At 43.5% G+C, this 21,377-nt stretch overlaps 1 protein-coding gene across 1 annotated transcript in view; it reads left to right on the top strand.

Annotated features, from left to right (window-relative positions):
- Nucleotides 1–1,706: 1,706 nt before the first annotated feature.
- RCAN2 (regulator of calcineurin 2) overlaps nucleotides 1,707–21,377 on the top strand; it is a 256,726-nt gene continuing 237,055 nt past the window's right edge. The window contains exon 1 of the mRNA XM_082347666.1: nucleotides 1,707–2,005. The gene's annotated coding sequence lies outside the window, so the exon portion shown is untranslated. The remainder of the gene's footprint in view (nucleotides 2,006–21,377) is intronic.

Raw genomic sequence — 21,377 nt, 5'->3', positions numbered from 1 at the left:
CTTCATTGAATTCTCACGTTAAATCTTGCGTTTTTCCAACTTCGCAAAATTTCTACAACAAATATATTACTTCTCTACCCAGAAAATTTTATTTGTAAATATATATGTACATAATAGATCCTATTAAGGTGAAGGTCTTCAGGTTGGTGAAGATTCTAGGAACTACTTACTGTGAAATTTTGTTCAAAGGATTGAGTATATTTTACTTGGAAATGGGGGCTTAGAGTGAGTGATGATGGCTATCTTCACATATTTGAAAGACAGTCAGTTGGAAAAGGAATTGGACACTGTCTTCATCGCTTCAAAAAGTGAACTAGAGTGAAAATCCTAGGAAAGTAATTTTGGCCTTAACATACGGATGCTCTTCCAAACAATTCTATCCAAAAAAGTAATTCATCTAATCAGTGAATATATATGGATTTGTGCATCTAGAAGTTTGGAAGAGTAGGAGTCCGAGGTCATTTTCAACTCTGAAATTCTGTCTTTATTTATATTTAATGCAGATTAATCAGAGAGAAGAGCCAAGGTCTACCTTTTCTGTTTTGTTTTGTTTTTCAAAGAGGATGCAATTCTGTGTCAGCCTTGGAAAAAACAATGTGGTATCTGGGTGAGCAAACAATAATTGTGAAACTTACAAGTTGCTTCGATGCAATTTTAACATTGTTATCAGGAAACAAAAGGGCACAAAAAGCACAAGGAAAAAGGCCTATTTATGTAGCATTTAGAAAGATGACACAACGCAAAACTGATTTATATCTTATTCATTCCCTCCCTCAGGTTGGTGCACACACCCCAGCCCCTCCCCCACCCTCACCCCGCCGCCCTTCTTCCTTCAGTTTTTCCCACTTCCCTTATTATAATTTTTTTTACATTATTGGCATTCTCTTGCCATGAGACTCAACTCTATCCGTACGGGTGGCACCCATAAGCCACGGCTCTGAACCGCTTTATTTTGTAAAGCAGAGACCTCTACCGGGGTTAAGTTTGTTGAGCAACAGATCTACCCAAGATTCTGTTTCACATTCAACCTTTTACTGTACGATACTGTAGGATGCCACCCACTCCTGTGTCACAGGCTTTCACACAATAGGAGACCTTGAAGCCCTCAGTCCCCAGGTCTGGTGGCTGGGAAACCTGGCAAAGCCACGGCCCGCGCAGGGCACTTTCCCCCGCGAGGGCGGGGCGGGGCCGGGGAGCCAGCCATCGGGTGCCTGCGCCCACCCGGCGCAGCGCCCCAGGACCCTCCCTCGAGGGGCTTCTCGACCTTTCCTCAGCTGGTCGGAGTAGGGGGGCTCCATCAGCTCAGTATTCCCCACCCACAGTTTGCTTCTCTATCAGTTTCTTCCCGGCTGTCGCTGCCCAGCCACGCTTAGCTTCAGCATCAGCCCCCTGCCCACTCCGACCCCCAGGAAGGCCACCGCCCCGGCCGTGACCCCGAGGAGCCCCTCCCCCCGGGACTCCTACGGACCGTCTCCTGCGCTCGGTCCCCAGAGGGTCTTCACTCCCTCCTGGGCACCGGGGCGGAGGGCAGGGGGAGTGCCCGGGAAGGGGAGTGCGTGGGGGACGGGGAAGGGCGCGGGGTCAGGCGGGAGGGGAGGAGAGGAGGCCAGACACGGGCTCTCGGTTTCCCGGGGTCTGATTGGAGGTTGGCGCGATGAGTCGGAGCTGGGGGCGCGCCCATCTCCGCTGGCTCCTGCCAGAGCCGCCGGCTCGGCCCCTCCCCGGAGCCGCTTTGTCCCGGGTGACGGCCGCTGAGGTTGCGGCGAGGAGCGGGCCGGAGGCAGAGACCCGCGGACCCACGGAGCCGGAGCCGGAGCCCGGGAGGCGGGGCGCGCCGCGCACGGCCCCACGCCCAGGCCCGCGGGCACCGCGCCCGTCCCCGCGCGCTCTCGGCCCGGCCGCCAGGTGAGCAGTCGCGCCACGCCAGCAGTCGCCGGCTCCGCCGACCGGCCGACCGCCCAGCCGTCGCCTCCGCCTCCACCGACGCATCGCGGACGACCAGCAGGTCGGTTATGTAACGGCACCGGCCCGCTCGCCCCGGCACCCTGTCCTGTCCTGTCCTGTCCTGCCGGGGCTGCGCGCGGCGCCCGGGCCGGGTCGGGGGACCCCGGCGGGGGGCGGCCGAGAGCGGGCGGGGTAAGGGGCTGGGCCGGGGGCGGTGGCCGTGGCGGCGAGTGGTCTCCAGATCCAGTTCTCAGCTCCCGCGGCGGCCGTGGGGACCGAGGTCCCTTGACCCCCTCTAGAGGGCGCGGGTCTCAAGGAGCCCCTTCCCCACTCCTAGTGGCCCACCGGTTCGTCTTTCTAGTAGTAGCAGCAGCAGCAGGTGCATAAGTGGAGGAGCGGGAATGACGCCTGTGGTCCCCGGGACTGAGATTTGGAGAGGGGATTAGGGGAGGTGGTCTGAACGCAGAGAGCGGACGGGAAATCGGAGCCTCTTTTCCCAGTGCTTTAAGGAAAGTGCTGGGGAGGGGAAGGTGCTTTGAGACGCAGCGGGCTGGGAATTGTCCTGCCTGGGATTAGCGGGCTTGGGTCATCTAAAAATAACTTCAAGTTTGAAAAGTGAAATAGAAGGAAGCGCAGTGTGCCGAGTTCCTCCTGCCTGTGGGATGCTTCTCTCTAGAAGTCACTAGAGGGAACAGGCAAATCCCAGCCACCTGATCCCTGGGCTGCCTCCTGGTTTCACTGGTTTCCAGGGTGTCTCCGTTTGACTTTCAGTTAATGATTTATTCTCCAAGGCACTGCTGTCTTTCTCGTATCCCAAAATGAATTATAGCAGAGTGCATGCTTTGAATCTTTCCTATTTAGTACATTAAGATAGAAGTGTTCAGTGGACATCTAATGAGTCTGCTGCCTACGCTTTTTTTTTTTTTTTTTTTGAAGTATCCTTTCAGTACAAACAAAAGTTTCTGAGCTCCCTTTAACCTGTGTCCCACAACTGGAGATGAAAGATGCTAGAGCATTCCAGTCCATCCTTCTCTCTTCCCTAAGCCAGAATCCCACTTGTCATACGGAGGGGAGGCTTTAGGAAAAGTAGGACATTTAAAATAACGCAGCTTAACTTTCACACATGTTACATCCACACAAAACACAGGGCAAGTGTATCACAGGCACAGGGCAACACTTGCTAACTGGCCCACTCCATTCCAGGAACACTATGAAGTAAGAAAAGCCTAGAAGCTAGAAAGGATCAAGAAGCAGATAAGCATCGACTGTGGAACAAGGCAGGGGCGTGAACATTTGGCTGCTTTTCAGTCTCCCATTGATTTTCTTTAGTCTTAGAGCTATTATCTTAAGTACAATCAGTCACTGCGTTGAGTTAGTCTAAAATGTGAGTCGCTCTTTGCTTTCAAATCCACTGCAAATCAAATCAGCGTTTACTGAGTACCTACTACTTGAGTCCAGTCCGTAGAATTTTATGAGGGAATGTGTCCTCAACTAAAGCTGCAGGATTCCAAGAGCTTTCCAAATACCTCGTTTGCAGCTCCTGCAGAACCCAAAGAAATTAGGGAGGATGTGACTCTCTCTCTCCAGTGATGAACAGTTAACAGGCATAAGTGGGAACTTGAGAGCTTTGTCATTTGCAAGTACGCATCACACTCTTTTAAAAACTACTTGCATAATCGTTTGCAGTTAGTCATGTATGTTATAGAAATTAGCTTTATTGAGATCAACTTTGCTAGTCGCTGTGGTCTCATTTTCCCATTCCTTTTATTTTCTGTACCATCCACTCAGTTTACTCAGCAGTTAATTTAAGTACCTACTGTGTGCTATGTAGTCCCTGTGCCAGAGGCTACAAGAATGAGGCCCATGTTGTTCAGAAATCAATCTAGCAGAAAAGGATAAGAAAATTAAGTGGTAATGCTCAGCATGATGTGTGTTTAGTGGCGATAGGAACAAGCTCAGTGGGAGCCCAGGGAAGGAAGGGTGCAGGGAACCTGGAAGAGCTTGCAGAGAAGTTCATGTTCAGACTGGATCTCTATAGAGAAGCAGCTAGGTGTTCCACGTGGAAGGAAAGGTCACATTCAAAGAACTTGTAGGTGTTCTGCAGTGAGGAGGTGGCCAGGAGAGTTTGGGAGGGGGGTGTTTCAGTGAGCCTGGGCTATGAATATACCTTGCAGAGGAGGAGAAGCCGTGCAGCCTGTATGGGAGAAATGATCTGATCTAATTCATCTTGCAAAAGTGACTTTGGAGGCGGTGAGTAGGTGGGGTTGCAAAGAAGAATAAGCTCAGATTTTAGACCACTAAGGCGGTGCAGACCAAAAAAAAAATAAGTACAATTAATTGTGCCTGAACCAGGTAGAATGGGGAAAGAGAAGAGAGATCTACAGAAAACCATTTCAGAGGGAGAATCAGTGGCTCTAGGTCACGAAGTGGTTGGTAGTGTGGAAGGAGAAGCTTAAGATGTTTAGACGGATGGTCAGGCTTTGTACTGAGATAGGAAGGCAAGGAGAACGATGAGGTTTAAGAAAGATGGGGACTTTTAACTGAAACTTTTCCTCTAAGATCAGGAACAAGACAAGGATGCCCACTCTTGCCACTTTTCCTTAGTATAGTACTGGAAGTCCTAGCCAGAGCATTTAGGCAAGAAAAAAAAAGGCATTCAAATCAGAAAGGAAGAAGTAAAACTGTCTCTATTTGCTAATGGCATGGTATTATACATAGAAAATCCTAAAGACTCTACTAAATGACCATTAGGACCAATAAACAAATTCAGTAAAATTGCAGGATATAAAATCAATGCACAAACATCATTTACATTTCTATACACTAAAATAGCGAACTATCAGAAAGAGGAATTAAGAAAGCAATCCCATTTGTAACTGCATCCTAAAGAATAAAATACCTAAGAATAAATTTAATCAAGGGAGTGAAAGACTTGTTCCCTGAAAACTATGACAATAATGAAAGAAACTGAAGAAGACACAAATAAGTGTTGGTGAGGATGTGGAGAAACGGGATCCCTCCTACACTGTTGGTGGGAATGTAAACTGGTGCAGCCACTATGGAAAACGGTATGGAGGTTCCTCAAAAAATTAAAAATAGAACTACCACATGATCCAGCAATCCCACTTTTGGGTATTCATCCAAGGAAAATGAAGATACTAACTTGAAAAGATAGGTGCACCTCCATGTTCATTACAGCATTTTTTATACGAGCCACGTTATGGAAACAGCTTAAATGGCCATTGATGGATGAGTGGATAAGGAAAATCTGGTATATATGTATATACAATGGAATATTATTCAGCCATAAAAAGGAGACCCTGCCATTTGCAACAACATGGGTGGACCTTGATGGCATTGTGCTAAGTGAATAAGTCAGAGAAAGATAAGTACTGTGTGATCTCACTTATATGTAGAGTCTAAAAAAACCGGACTCATAAATACAGAGAATAGATTGTTGTTGCCAGAGGCGAGGGGCGGAGGATGGGCAAAATGGGTGAAGGTGGTCAAAAGGTACAAACTTCCAGTTATAAGATACATATGTTCTGGGGGTATAATGTACAGCATGGTGACTATAGTTAACAATACTGTATTGTATATTTGAAAGTTGCTAAGAGAGTAGATCTTAAAAGTTCTCATTATAAGGAAAAAAATTTGTAACTATGTAAGATGGTAGATGTCAACTAAACTTATTATGATGATCATTTCACAATATATACATATACCAAATTGTTATATACCTAAAACTAATACAGTGTTTTATGTTAATTATATCTCAGTAAAACTGGGCAGGGGGTGGGGAGTGGAGAAAAGAAGTACGGTTGATGCTTGAACAACAGGGTTTGAACTGTGATTAGAGATCACAATGTATGGAATCCAAAGACCTGGGGTTTGAGTCCTGATTCTCTCCAAACTGTTTCAGCTTCCTGCCCTTGGGCGAGTCATTTACCAATTCTTTTGTTTTCGAGGCAGAGATAGCAAGACTCAGATTTTCCTCTTGGAAGAGGGTATGTGTAGCGCCCTTAACCCCCGAATTGTACAAGGGTCAACTATAAAATGAGAAAGAGTTGTTTTGAGAAAGATGGGGAATTTTGACTTTGAACATCCAAATAAAAATACTTTGTAGGCACTTTTATTTTCAAAGGTAATGTCTTCATTCCTGGTGCTAACTTCCATTCATCTGACTCACCTTCATTCCTGAGACTGTCTAGTGCTGCCTTTGGAGAAGAAGGAGATGATTTGATAGCAGGAAGTTGTTGCTGCCTTCTTCCCCCAGAGTGAAAGTATTAACTGTCAATTATCTGAACTAGTAGTAGTAATAATGGTAATAATTCAAACGATAACAACAATATGTAACATTTATTCAGTGCTTATTACTTTATGCCAAGCATAAAGAAGGTGGAGCTCTACACAGATTATCATGTTTGATCCTCATGATAACCTTATGAGGCGGACACTATTGTTATTCTCATATGATGGATAAGGAACCCAAGGCAAAGAGAGGGTACCTTATCTAGGTCACACAGTTAGTAAGAAGGGCACCCAGGGTTCAAGCTCAGGCAGTCTGGCCAACACTCTGAATAGCCAGTGTGAATTAATAACCTTGAAATCATTCCTATTTAGCCTAGAATGTGTATTTTTACCCTGTGTTTGAATGTTTGTAGCCGATGCCATAAAAGAGAATGGGAGTGAGTGAGAAGTTCTGGCTCTCATCCGGGCCCTGCACTTGATTTGTTGGGTGACCTCTGCAAAGTCCCATCCCCTCTCAGGCTTTAGTTATTTTAAATCTGCATATTCATGGGGGAAGAGGTTGACTAGATGATCTCTAAAGAGTCTGGGCATTCTGAAGTCCTGCCATCCTGTCTCAAATTTTACTACTCGAGCCATAGATTTGGGTTAAAATCATGCCTGCCTGGTCCCTTTCAGAATAGGAATGGGACCTGTTCCTATTCTAAGAGGATGAACTCAAGTGGTGGCCTGTCCTTAACAGCTTGATGGTAACTGGTCCGTAGTGCCAGAGCTGATGGGGGTGCCTAAGGTTGGGGGAGCCCAGTTCAGGCAGGGGAAACCCAGACGGCACCGCAGTGGAGCAATCTCCGTAATCACTGTCTAGTATCTGTATTTTAGACGTGTCACTTAAATTCCATGAGACTTAGTTTCCTTATCTCTGGATAATGGGGGTGATGAATACACGTGTTGTAAGGTTGTTTGTTGTAAGGATCAAAACAGATTACATAGAGCAGGCACTGCACACGAGTCTACCCCGCTGAAGATGCTCAGTGAGTGTGGGGGGGTCCTCACCCCTCGCCACCCAGGATAACAGACATGCAGAAAAGGGAGGTAGAGTATTTCCAAAGATAAACTCCTCCTACTTCACAGTTATGCTAAGGACCACCCTTTAGTGATCATCATTTCTCTCTCTCTCTCTTAGAAAGTAGTATATATTGGGAATATGAAAACACACAGCCCATTAAATACCTTTCAAAACATGCATCTCAAGTATTCATTGATAAAGTACCCTCTTAGATATGAAAAAGTGTCAACATTCCACAACACAAAGTTTTACACTCTGCTTTTGTCAGATAAATAGGCCAAGATTGCTGTAAAGAAATAGTATTGCTTAGGGTTGGTGGTCCTGGATTCCCCGATTATGGCACCAAATGTAAAGGAGACCGAGTGACTTCCTGCTCTGCGTGTGTCTGCACATGCTGTGCTTCTAACTTGGAGAACTTTCTGCCTTTGCCTATAAAATGTTCACTGTCCTGTGTCTCTTCGTTTATATTACCAACTGCCAGGTGTCCTGTTGTAGGTAAAATTAATTAATCGAGTTGAGTTTTTCAAAAGGTAGAAGCAGACTTAAACTCAGTTGAAGCTGTTTTGAAGTCCCTTAAAACATATGTGATTGTGAATGGTACTTTCTAGAAGTTAAAGACAAATTTCCAAAAATAGCTCAAACTTCCTGCAGTTCAGAATGCCCACAGAAAATGTTTTCTATAGTCAGGATGGGAAGGACTTATTTTCATATCTGTTTTCCCCATATCCACTCACTTTGAAACAGGGATGAAACATGGGGTTCCTGAGCTTTGGAATGTACGCATAAGAAGATGCTGGAGTGGTAGCTGTTGGACAAAAGAATTGTGTAGTTTGAGAGCTATATCCTAGTCTTTATTACCGTTGCCTTAGTTCTTTGTGGGAATCACTGCTTTATCGTCTCATGCGGTTGAGATATGCCTGCTACAAAGTATTATAAGTTCTGTAAGGGCTTGAGCCATGCCTTAATACTCCTCTTACAGTGTTGGGAATAAAGTATAAAAAGTGTGGACTTGGTGTGAAACAGCCTGGCTTCACAGCCTGGCTTCACAGCCTGGCGCTGTCACTTCCCAGCTATGTAACCTTGAGCTTCCCATTGACCTAACAGTCATAGGAGCTGGCATTTGTTGAATGCTGCCCCTGTTCCAAACACGATGCTGAGCAGACTGCATACGATATCTCATTTAATCCTTACAACAACTCCCCCCACATGGGTATTATCATCACTATTTACAGAGGAGCACGCCTCGAGGATGGGGGGTCTGAGCCACTCGGAGCCCAGACTCTTGAGTTGCAGTTTTCCTATCGGTACAATTAGGAAAATAAACCTTGATCTCCCCGCCTTACAGAGTCGTGAGGGTGAAATGCTATGGGTCTTTGAAGATGCACTGAAACACGGAATGTGTTAAGGATGATTGTCATAGTAGGGAGCTCCCAAGAGATCAGATACAGTTGGGTCTGGTATAGCACCAGGTCTGTGAGGGGAAGGAAGTCCGCAATATATAAAATGCTTTTATAGAATGCATTTTTTTCTTAGTTTTTAATTATATTTATTTCTGAATTGAAGTATAGTTGATTTACAATGTGGTGTTAGTTTCAGGTGTACTAAAGTGATTCAGTTATACATATATATGTGTCTATCCATATATATTCTTTATCAGATTATTTTCCCATATAGATTATTACAAAATATTGAGTATAGTTCCCTGTGCTATGCAGTAGGTCCTTCGTGTTTATCTATTTTATATATAGTAGTGTGTATATGTTACTCCCGAACTTCTTATTTATCCCTCACCCCTTTCCCCTTTGGAAACCGTAAGTTTGTTTTCTATGTCTGTAAGTCTATTTCTGTTTTGTACATAAGTTCATTTGTATCTTTTTTTTAGATTCCACATATAAGTGATATCATATGATATTTGTCTTAGAATGCATTAAGAAAACTGTATTTCCTTGCCCTGTTCTTTGGTAGTTTGTGTTATGATGCCTGCTTCTTTCAAGGGTAACTTGCTTCTTCAGTGCCAAGACTCAACCAGGCTGGGCCAGGAAGAAGCTGACCAGGCCGTGGAACTGGGTCCTGCTGATGAAGGGGTGTAGAGAGCATGGCTTACAGAGAAGAGATAGCTGCCAGAGGGGTATTTCAGTATAAACAAGGAAGGCAGAAAGTCAAAGACAGGGTCAAGGGAGGCGTAGGCATGATGTGGAGGGCAGGAAATCATCACCAGGTTTTACATAAAGTGTGAGTGACAGGTGGGAAATGGCATCTGCTCAAGAAGGCTAGAGGTATTTCCTAGTGTCCGCTGCGGTGTGTCCACTCAGCAGGAAAACCAGGGACCCTCTGCCCTGATCCTTAAAAATATTTTCTTTTTCTCAGACATATGTGCTTTCTGTAAAATTTTTGGAAGACATAGAATAGTATAACAAAAGAAAATTAAAATCACACATATTACCATGAGCAAATGATAATTACTACTCATATTTTGGTGTATTTCCTTTCAGTCTTTTTGATATACATATTTTTGTGAAATCAGGATCATACCGAGTATAGAGTTTTGCATCCTGTGCATTTCATCAAACATTTTAAATAACTTTTCACGTCAACAGTCTTTATGAGCATTGTTTTCAGTAGCCACACAGAATTCCCATGGATGATATTGCCAAATTCATTTACCTTCTCCCCTGTAACACTTAGATGGTTACCAATTAATCAGAATATCAAAAATAATACTTTGATGAACATCTTTGATTGTCATTTTCTCTATATTTTGGATCGTTTGCTCAGGCTAGATGGTTAGAAGTGGAATTATTGGCTCAAATAGATGGACCTTCTTAAGGCTTTCTCTGTATTTTGACGTTGCTTTTAATTGTTTTTCCAGGAGGTTGTACTAATTAACGGTCCCACAGGCAATGCATGAGAATTTAGTTCTCACCTCTGCCCCGCTTGTAAGCACTCTTTATGTAGGGGGTGGCTGGTATTCACGCTTTTCAAAGATGACCCCGACTGCTTACCCAGCACTTCAAGGAAACTGGGCTTTCTCTGTGGCAGTTGAGGATGGGTGGGTCAGCGTCTGGTAGATTTCACATGCTTGAGTGTTTGTAGGAGAGTTGACTTGGGTGGATTAGCTTCTTTCCTGGTGGTTCTGTTATCAGAGACCTGGCATATGGATGTGTGTAACCCGAGCTAGTAAAGCTGACTTAAACTAAATAGAATGAAACAACCTCTGCTTAAGTGAGAAATAGTGCCGCCTGCCTTTCAAATCCTGAAAGATTAAGAGCAAATATGCATGCTTATTTGCATTAGTTCTATTGTTGCTTTCCTTGGTTTTGACTGGTTCCCCTTCCACTGATGGCAGAGCCTTTGGGGCAAGCTGCAGACAGGTATGTCTCTTCTTTCACCTTCCATGAAATGAGATACGACGCAGAGTAAATCATTTTGAAGAAATAACTAGAATAATCAATTGGAATCTTCTTAAAAGTCACTTAAATGGTCATTATTCTAGGATTTTAATTTAATGACTAATCAAATTCGTCTTTCCCCAGAAAGCCTCTGCATTCATTCTTAGGCTACCATCAACTATGTCGATTATATTGACCAATTTATTGAGGTAAACAGCCAATGTGAATTATTTTCCCCCATAAAATTATCTGAAATACAGGCTGAATTAATATAACTTATTTTTATTTTGACTTCTGTAGCTAATTAAAGATAAAAGCCAAGTGATGGGGTCTGGCCAAGTGTCTTGTATAAACAAAGTACAATTTATACTTCTCTTTTGAGGTTTAATCCTTTGTACAGAAATAAATTATTTATTTGGTTACAGGTATCATCATATGAATTTTGAAATGGAAGACGGTAAATACAGATAAATTAATGGTAGTTCAAACAAAATTTTATTTGTCTAAAAGCAAAGTCTCAGCCTTGACAAGGCAAGTGAAAGCAAAGTACTAATTCATGAATATGTTAATTTTTTCCTGCTGTGGGCATTAATGATATTCATTTGATCTTTTCTGATGTACAAACAACCATTTATAAAAAGGTTAAATTTTGGTCAGGGAGGCTATTCAGCAACTGACATATCATAAATGTGTTTAGTCGGTATCCTTTATTTTCTTATTTTTCTGTCTCTTGGTGATTTCTGTTCCACACACAGCTGTTGTTTAGTATTAAACTTCAGAATTTGACAAGGTGACATTTAGGTGAAGCTCTGAATTGAAATATTTGCTTGGTCAGATTTTCAAGGCATACCTTCTGACCTTGTGTCCAAGTGCCACAGCTCACGTGGGGATTTTTTTTTTTAATTGAAGTACAGTTGATTTACAATGCTGTGTTAGTTTCAGGTGTACAGCAAAGTGATTCAGTTATACGTACACATATATATGTATATGTATTCTTTTTCAGATTCTTTTTCATTATAGGTTATTACAAGATATTGAATATAGTTCCCTGTGCTATGCAGTAGGTCCTTGTTGTTTATCTATTTTATCTATAATAGTGTGTATCCGTGGAGATTCTTGGCTTACAAGCTGGACCTTGGTTTGGTTCTGCCTCTTGAGATATCACAGATGGGGAGAGGGGATCTCCTTCTCGTTCTGGTTCACAATCACACTGAGAGGTCCGGTATCATTCTGCAAGGTCCAGAAGGTTTTTGCAACCCCCAAAGATGTGCAGACTGATTTGGAAAGGTTGTGCCGGGTGGAGGAGAGATAAATGTTAAACCCAAACAGCCCCTAGATCCAAATTACTTTGACTCCAGCCCACAACCACTTTTTGAGGCTTGCCGTGAAGCTGGAAACTTAGGACATTAAGACATTTAGGATGGCTCTAGGTGGGCTCAGTTACGTGCTAGCAAAGTCATTAACAGCTTACAAGGGGGACAGGCCACAGCGGCCCTGTGGGAGGACCCAGCTGCATGGTTTTGCCTGTGAGGCTCTGCTCCTTCAAGCTCATTTTTATTAACCTAAACAGTTCCCTGGAGGCCACAGGGACAAGCCCTGGAGGAAATGACCCTGTATTATTCATGACATGGCCTTCACGCTCTCCACCTGTGGGAATCTCCACGTGGAGTGGTTCCTCGTGAGTCTTCTAGTTTTATTCTTTAAAAATTCCTTTTAAAATCTCATATTTAACGATACTTATCACAAGGACTTTGTCTGGAGTGAGAAGGACCAAACATATACCATGTTTTCAGTACTTCTTCTCACCTTTAATTTAACCTCTTCCTCCCAGATCAACCGTGATGAGGTCCTCATGACCATACCTGGCTATTGTCTTACAATTCAAGCCAACGTGTGATACTCTGTGAAGGTTATTTTATCTGAACGAAATCAGAAGTACCTTAGTGGATATCCAGTACTAGGGCTTTTTGTGGCAGTATAAATTTCGAGGACATATCTTTACAGGAAGGAAAATCCAAGAATGACAAAGGTTAGAGATGTTTACCTAACTGGTGTTTGGGGCTGTTTTCAGTGTATCTGGAGGCCTGACGTGGTGGATTTCCCAAAAGATCATGACAGCAGCCTTCCTGCTTTGCCCCCCATCCACCAGGAGCTCTCTTTGAATTACTCCATTTCCAGAGGAGTGACTCCAGATCGTGGCAGAATCCTTGCTCTGACTCAGTTTGGGAACTTTCCCTTTAGAATCTGTCCCTAAATTCTTCTCAGACACCCTCATTTCATTGACCCGAAGGCTTTGAAAAATTAAAATAATACTTCTTCCTTCCCAAAGAATGGAAAAACAGACGAAGATAGAGATATTCTTCCTCCTGCAAAAAAAGAGGAGTGATGTTCAGACAGGAGAACATAAACACTTAGCTAAAGGATAATATTTTTAATATGAAAAAAAAAGAACCTGGTAGTTACTTGAGGTCATCCAGAGAGATGTAAGAACATCTAGTAGAAATGGTTCATTATCTGGTTTGGTGAGAGATCATCTCTGAGATAATGGTTTTCTTTGCCAGATGACTTTTATTCAGTTTTAATTATTCCTTTTTTGATCAGGCCAGCCCTTTTAGTGATTTTCCAAACTATCAGTGAAATGATGTCTCTTGTTGCTTTTGGGCTTCTACTCTTGAGATATTTGTACACAGCCTTTATGGTATCCTAGTCATTGCTGAAATAAACCATTCTTATACTCTTTTCTCATCCTAGGATTGACAATGGTTTATTTTTAAGACAATATGCTAATAGCATGAAGAATTTATTCTTCTGAGATTGTAGAGTTTCTGTCAGTCCTGTTGTCAATCATGTCAATGTAAAGGCTGCCAAATATACACATTTCTTTTCCTAATTGCAAATTGACTTTTTTATGGCTACTTATTAGAGAACCCCAGGAGACCAATAGTAATAATTAAGCCATGACTGCTAGACCCCAGATATTATTTCTTCAGCTTCCTTTTCAAATAAATAATGAACCGTCAGGTTGTTTATAAATAAATCAAACGTCCCTGTTATAAATACCAAACTAAAAAGCAGTTGCATACAATTTACAGATATAGGATGCTGTAGAAATTCTAGACATAATAATCATCAGAATGAGGACATTTTTACTAATGAGAACTAATTTACAGCACATGGCTACTGTATAAAATTATAATTGGACCATCTCCTATCTCTGCTTCTTGAAGTTCTAGTCTTTTTTCTGCCAGGGAGGAAGACATTTTTCTCTACCTTTCTAGTTTCTTCTGGCAGGTCTAAGAATTAGATGGACATGAGACAGACTAACAGGAGAAAATGAAACCAAAGTTTAATAACATGTGCACCTGTGAGAGACCCAGGAAAACTGAATAACTCGCCAAAATGGCCGAAACCCTCACCTTCAGCTAAAGACAAAAGAGGATGTTGGGGGTGATGGTTTGGGACCTCAAAAGGGAGGATGGCAATTCACATGAAGATGGAAAAGCAAACGTTTGCTGGGTCAGGCGGACTCACTGGGACACAGAATGGACTCTGATCTTTAAGAGTTTCCGCCCCTACACTTAGCCCGTATTCTTTGCAGATATTTCTGGTGACAGTCTATTCCTGTAAGAGGCCCTCTATGTAAATTCTTCAGGCAGTTAGGGAGAAGGTCAAAGTTTCTTCCTGAGTCTTTTGGGCCTTGATTGTTTCTAGCTGGAAATAATCGCCATGCCAAAGAGTCATGGAGTGGCAAGTTTTGTTGCCCTGCACTTCAGGTTCTATCTTTTCCAGGTTTCCTCAATCCCTGAACCCTCAGCAGAGCCATCAGTCTTTTTTTTTTTTAGTCTTTTTTTTTTTTGTATCTGTATTTACGGCACATACATAGTCTAACCTGTATAGCTCATTCACTCATGTATTCATTCATTCATTCGTTCATTTGTTCACCCCTACTATGTACCAGGTGTGGTGCTAGCCTCTGGGGTATAGAAACCAATAGAACATAGTCCCTGTCTTTAGTGAAGCTTAGAGTCTAAGCTTTCAGCTTTCCTCTTGTTTACCTACCTCTCCTCTGGATGGTAAGTGCCCTGAGGGTGAAGACCATCTTGTGAGCCCCCTGTACTCATCACAAGGGCTTGCATATGGTGGGCACCTGGTCAGTGGTAAGATGAACTGATCACTGGATCCATTCTAAAGAATTCGGAAGCACAAGATTGACGGTTGAACACTTTCAAATGTTTTTAAAGCCTTTCTTCTCCTCCCCCAATTGTTTAACTGTAAAAATAAGTAATTCCACAAGAATCGGGGTTGGCCAAAAAGTTTGTTCGGGTTTTTGGTAAGATGTAAGAAACCCGAATGAACTTTTTGGCCAACCCAGTAAGTTTGACGCCTTTCACTTTGTCCAAGGGGCCCTTGTTCACAAGTGTGATTGGTAGCCTTGTCTGAACGGCCCCCCACCCCCACCCCCGGGCAGTCATAGGAAAGGCTTCCACCTCCGACTCAAATTCTTTTGAAATGCTTCTGTTTTGGTATGCTAGTGCATCCTTCCCTCTTTTTGTGGAACTTGGATGTCAAGTAACTGAGCAGGAATGACTGTGGCTGTTGATTGAGCACCTATGAAGCACCAGCCATTGGGCCAAGCACCTTCCACGTGTTATCACACAGTCTTCTCAACATCCCAGTGAGGTAGGTTCCATTTTTATCCCGGTTTATCTAGGCAAGGAGACTGAGGCTCAGGGAAGTTGAGTAACTTGTCTAAGGTCTTACAGGCAAGAAGTGACGGAGCCAGGACTCACCAATGGTCTCTTTGCTTCTCTTGCCCACCACTGCTCGTCAGAGTGGAATTCGTAGGGGCATTCATGGGGGAGGGGCATACGACTTCTGAATGATAACATTTAAATTTTGTGGGATTTCTCCAGTGGTAATCTGAAATAATATTAGCACATTCTGGATCATCCAGATGACCAGCTTATAATGAATAATACTGCCACGTGATTTTGGTGCCTGAATTTGTGCTTTTTATTTACAATCCAGTTGGTGCCAATACTACTTCAGTTGCCGTGGGCTTATGGAAATGAACTGGTGGACTTACAATGTAACTTGCCTTCAGCGAAGGCCATGTGGTAGTCCAGTAATGTTTAATTTTGCTGTGAATGAAGAAATTGGGGAGGAGGGTCCTACTGCAAAGTGGGTGGTGGGAGCATTCTGAACTCTGAACACCTGCCTTGCAGTTTTTGATACCAGAATCATAATGAGGATGGAGGATTACATTTAGCAAATCATCATCCTCTGAATAGTAAGTCAGTGTTGTTAGTTTGAATTGGATTGGTTTTAAATTTTCATTTGTATTTTGTTAGAGCATTTAGTTGCAGTTTGATGGTTTTAGGGGAGTTGAAACTGTAAGACTCAGCTTTATGTCTGTACATATTTAAGTATCATTATAGAGAAAACCATTTAAGTCAAAATTGGGAGGGAAGGCAGGGTGATTTTTTTTCCCTAAAAAAAGTGGTCGTACATTTTTCAAATCTGAGCAAACTAAATGCCTCTGCACTGCATGATGAAAACTTTCCTCACAAAAATATGCTCCTCCACTCACTGGGGGTCTAGCCTGCCCGAGTCTTTCTTTTGGGATAAGGCATTGACATTTCCATTCAACCTGAAAATAGCGTCTGGGAAGATTAAGGTCTGACCTTGGGAGAAACTCTCCATTGCTGTGGTTCTCCTGGGACTGGCCCTGTCAATCAAGGTGCCTTTGGACTCTTTGTCATTCTTGGTCCTGACTCTGATGACTGACAGTTGTGTATGCACATCACCCATGGTTTGTAAGCATTTTCTCATCACCACCATAAAGATTTGTGAACCAGGCTGGGGAGTGGTACCAGCCCCACATAGGTAGAGAAGATAATGACAATGTAATGGGATTTAAAAGGCTTCTGGTTTGAAAGATCTCTGAGTCTGTCCAAAATGACTACATCAATTACTGTTTTGGGTGAAGAAAAGGAAAGCCCTGTTAAATGCAGACACTCAGAGAGAAGGTAATATATGACAGTATATTTATCCTTAGTGCTTTAGTATTGTTTCTGACGAATTCCTAGTAAGATTTTGGAGCACTGCAACAGAGGACAGTGAGTTTTGATGCAAAGAGAGGAGAGGATAATTTTATAGCATGTGAGCATGCAGTGCAGCTTGTGGACTAAGGTCTAGGAAGGTCTCTCCTAGTCTTTGCTACAGATCATGATAGCATCCGTGATAGCATCCGTAGCATACTTAGAGCCTCATTAATGTGTTTCATTAATGAGAATGACCACTGGTTATTATTATTATTTTTTAATGTTCATCTTTAAATGCAGGGCTATTCTTAGACAGGGTCTATGGAAATTCTTTCTTTTGGCATCTCTAATGATAGAGGTATTCAGTAGCTTTGGGACATCATTAGGAAGAGCTTGAACCAAAAGCTCATCAAACATTTCCATATGACTAGGGTTTTATGGTAGGAGCTGTGGCCATTCCTTTCTCCAAGCTTATTTTTAACTGTACTACTTTCTGCAAGGGTCCTTCCATCTTCAGGATGGCCAGACAGATGGATCCTGAATCCCAGCCAAGTCTTCAACTGACTGTGGGGAGAAAAGGAGAGCATTGGTTTTGTAGGAATCATTAACTTTACCTTATTTTTATATTTTGTCACGGCTCTGGGTGTGTTATCTGGCAAATCTGTTTTCAACAGATAATATTGTATTCATAAGCTCTTATTATTTGCAAGGTGTCCTTTTAAGACTTTTACCCGTAGCATACCATTTGATGGTCACAGTACCTTCATTCACAGTTGACAGATGGGGAAACTGAGGCACAAAGTGGTTAGATGACTTTGCCAAGGTCACACAGCTGATAAGTGGCACAGCTGGGATTCGAAGCCAGGCAGTAATGCTCTAGTGGTTTGAACACTATTTGATACTAGCTTTTGTATGTATTACACACAAATGTTATGGACTCAATCGTATCATTTTTAGGAGTTGAGCCTTAAAGCGCTCACCAATAATTTTATCCTAAAGAGGATCAACTAATGCTCAGACTTTTTGCCCCTGCTTTCCCATTTTTGACTTTTTATGTCTGGTAAATAGACTATTAAGAGCCCATAGAGGCCTCGTATCGTTAAGTTCCAGGGTTGGGGAGGGGAAGGGGAGGATTCTGTGAGCGTGGGGACGCTTCTGAGCACTTCCTGCAGCCACCACCTTCTTTTGCCTTCTTGCTTTCTTGCCTTCGGTGGCACACAAAGGCCGGCAGTGACCACTTAATCAATAAATAATTACTGAGTGCGTAATTTGGGCCTGGCAAGGAGCATGAGCCAGAGAACCTTCTACCCTCAGGAGTCTTACAGTCTGTGGGGGCTGGCACCATGCTTTGCGATCCACCGTTGTGCCCACCATGCCTGAACACCTCGCGTGTGACAAGCCCTCAAGAAGTATTATTGGAATTGGGGGGTTGATTAGGTGACTGTTGATAGCATTCTGATTACGTTATTACTGATATTCACTGGGTTGTTTTCTGCTTATCAAAACAATGTTTCATTAGCTTTATGGATCATTTGTTTTACTTTATGCATGCCGAGGTCCAAAAAAATATTGTTTGGTTGGTTTTCTTCTCATTATTTTGTCGTGGTGAGATGGAGGGAATAATAGATCAAGTTTCAGGAGATCTTCATTTTGGTCCTGATTATGCTATTCTAACTATGAGACCTTGGGCAAGTTATTGAACCTCTCTGAGCCTCAGTTTTCTACTCTGCAAAATGGGAATTACAATAACTGCCCTGTGATCTCATAAGGTTGTGTAGAGGGTCAAACGGCATAATAGCTTCGGTGACAATAGATGAAAAGCATTATTCTTCTCAGCTTCACCCACCAGCGCTTTCCCATTATATACTCTCTGTTCACTTAGCCCATCTTCATGTTGCTTCTTTTTCAAACTTTGAAAAGGAGTTCATGAGAACATCTGTTAGACAAACACTGAAAAGAGAAAAGAGAAAGAAGACCCTTTTTGGTGACTCATGACATCCCCGTTTGACTCTGAAAGCCATGACAGCAGACACTGTGGTTGTTCATTTTGCTTTGTTTTGTTCAGCACATGGTAGACCTTCTATATTACTTTGCTGAATGAATAAGCATAACTCCTGATGTCCAGTATTAGCTCATGGAATCAAGTAGCTATTCTGCTGTGCGCAGGAGCAGAGGCAACAGTCAGATGCCGGAGGGTCTATCATTTCAACTACTCTCTTTTCATGTCATTACAGAAGCCAGAATGGAGGCAGGGAAGTGATTAAGGCAAAATAAATTTGAAGTTGCAATAGCTAAAGCATGTCTGAATTACAGTTGTTCTGCCTGTATGAAGAAATGTCATCTGGTGGATGACACCAGGGAAGTGAGGGGAGGACCAGCTAATCAGCGACCTGCTCTCATCTCCTTTCAAAAAAAAGCACTCACACCCCACCTGACCCCACCCCAGTGGACTCAACCATTCACTGCCTGCCTCAAGTTAAAAATAAGCCACTCATCTTTATTGTTAAGAAATTAATCAGCCTGGGCAGAACATGGCTTTTCAAGGACAGAAGCATGCTCAAATGAGTATTTTTAGAAATGGGCACAGAGACGCATCTATGATGTTCTGTCCACGCTTACCCTTGACTTCTGCCATACAAGCTGTGGGAGGTAACACGCAGTGGTTACAGGGTTTCTCCCCTACTTACGAATAGAGTCCTGAGAAAGCATCCTCGGTCATGTGCAGAATGCCCTCTCCTCTGGCCTGGTTTCCGGGTGACCAGGTATGAACAGGTGGTTCCTGAGTCCCCTCTAAGATGTGTGCCAGGGGCTAGGGATGAAATGTGGACCCGATCCGCGTTCCCTCCGTGGTCAGATGGGGCCGCTCGCTGTTGGAAGATGGACTGAAGCAGAGGTAAAAGAAATATTTAGAATGAACCTGCTTGGAACCTGCTTGGAAGTTAATGATGCTCAGTGTGAGGGGCCAGGGGCTAAGGTCAAGAGCAGCATTGTGTCCCCAGGCATCTTTTGAGGTTACTCATCTCCGAATGAGATGGATGCTTGGCCCGGCTTTCTGAGGATTTTCTGAAAATTGCTGTAACATCAACCTCAATAAAGCAAAAGGTTTTCAGATATTTACCTGGACTAAGGGGAAACATTTTCAAAGCTTCTGGGAGATTCTTAGGTGGAAAAACCGTAATGTCATTTTAATCTAGTATTTGTCAGAAATGGAACAATGTCGCAAAACACCTCAACACAACCTTGGAAGTCCCTAACAGTGCCTAAAAGGATTTCCTGATTTACAAAGAAATGTATTAAAACGATAAGACAGATATGGTCACCTAGAGAAATATAAGCCTTGCCTTTCTCCTAAGGATGAGGCTAGGCTTTGCATATCCCTTCTTAAAAGAAGATCTACACCTTCTGCTGTACGTGTTCTTTCCCAGCGACTCACTCCTTAATCCTGTTCCACTTCTCTTTGCTCCTCCTTTTTGTAACTACTCTTTTGAAGGTCATGGAACCCGCAATCTGGAAACCAAAGTGATTGCTTCGTCTTCAGCTTCCCCAGACTTTTACATGGCATGGATGCCAGCGACCACTCTTCCTTGCCTGAAACCCACTCCCCTTGCCTCTGTGGGGAGGTTTTCCTCCTGATTCTCCTCCTTATCTATCCCCACCCCCTTCTCACTTTTCAAGCCTGCCGTCACTTACTGTATGAGTCAACTCAGTCGGCTCAGGTAACCAAGTACCAGAGCCAGTGGCTTAAACAACAAAAGTTTACTTCTCTAAGTGCTGGAGGCTGAGAAGTCCAAGGTCAAGGTGCCAGTTGATTCATTTCCTGGTGAGGACTCTCCTCCTGCCTGTAGACAACTGTCTTCTTGCTGTGTTGTTGCATGACCTCTTTGTACCTGTGTGGGGAGAGAGAGGGAGGGAGACAGACAGAGATATTGAGATCTTTTCCTTGTCTCCTAAGACCAACAATCCTATAGGACTAGGGCCCACCCTTATAACCTCAGTTACCCTTAATGACTCCCTAAAGCAGTGGTCCCCAACCTTTTTGGTACCAGGGACCGGTTTTACGGAAGACAGTTTTTCCAGGGATGGGGATGGGGAGGATAGTTCAGGCGGTAATGGGAGCGATGGGGAGCGGCAGATGAGTCTTCATTGGCTCGCCCGCCACTCACCTCCTGCTGTGAGGTCCGGTTCCTAACAGGCCATGGACCGGTACCGGTCTGCGGCCCAGAGGTTGGGGACCCGTGCCCTAAAGGCTCCATGTCCAAGTACAAAGTAGGGTTTGATGCTTCAGTATATGAATTGGTGGTGTGGGGGAGAGACACAATTCAGTCCATAGCACTCACTTCTTGCAGAACCCTGTTGGTGGCTACTGAGGTGGTCTTCCAGATGTATAACCCTCTCACTCTTAGCTGAGCTGCTTGGAAATTTTGTTAAAGTGAATATCTATTGATCACACTCTGCTGCTTCAACAGCATGCCTCACCCCTGGCTTTTCCTCCTCACTGGCAGCGGATTGACATCTTGGAAAGGTGCATGACAGTATGGCCTCTCCCCCACCCCATGTGTCACTCTCGGCTCCTGTAGTTTTCTAAACACTGTTCCCCGAGCTCTCGTTCCTCCATGCCTTTGCTCAAGATTTTCCCTCAGCCTGGAATGCACCACCCCTGCCCGCCACTGCCCCTCCTCTAAACAC

This window comes from Balaenoptera borealis (genome assembly GCF_965194805.1).
Source record: "Balaenoptera borealis genome assembly, chromosome: 12".
Lineage (NCBI taxonomy): Eukaryota > Metazoa > Chordata > Mammalia > Artiodactyla > Balaenopteridae > Balaenoptera > Balaenoptera borealis.
This window is presented reverse-complemented; position numbering and strand designations above follow the sequence as displayed.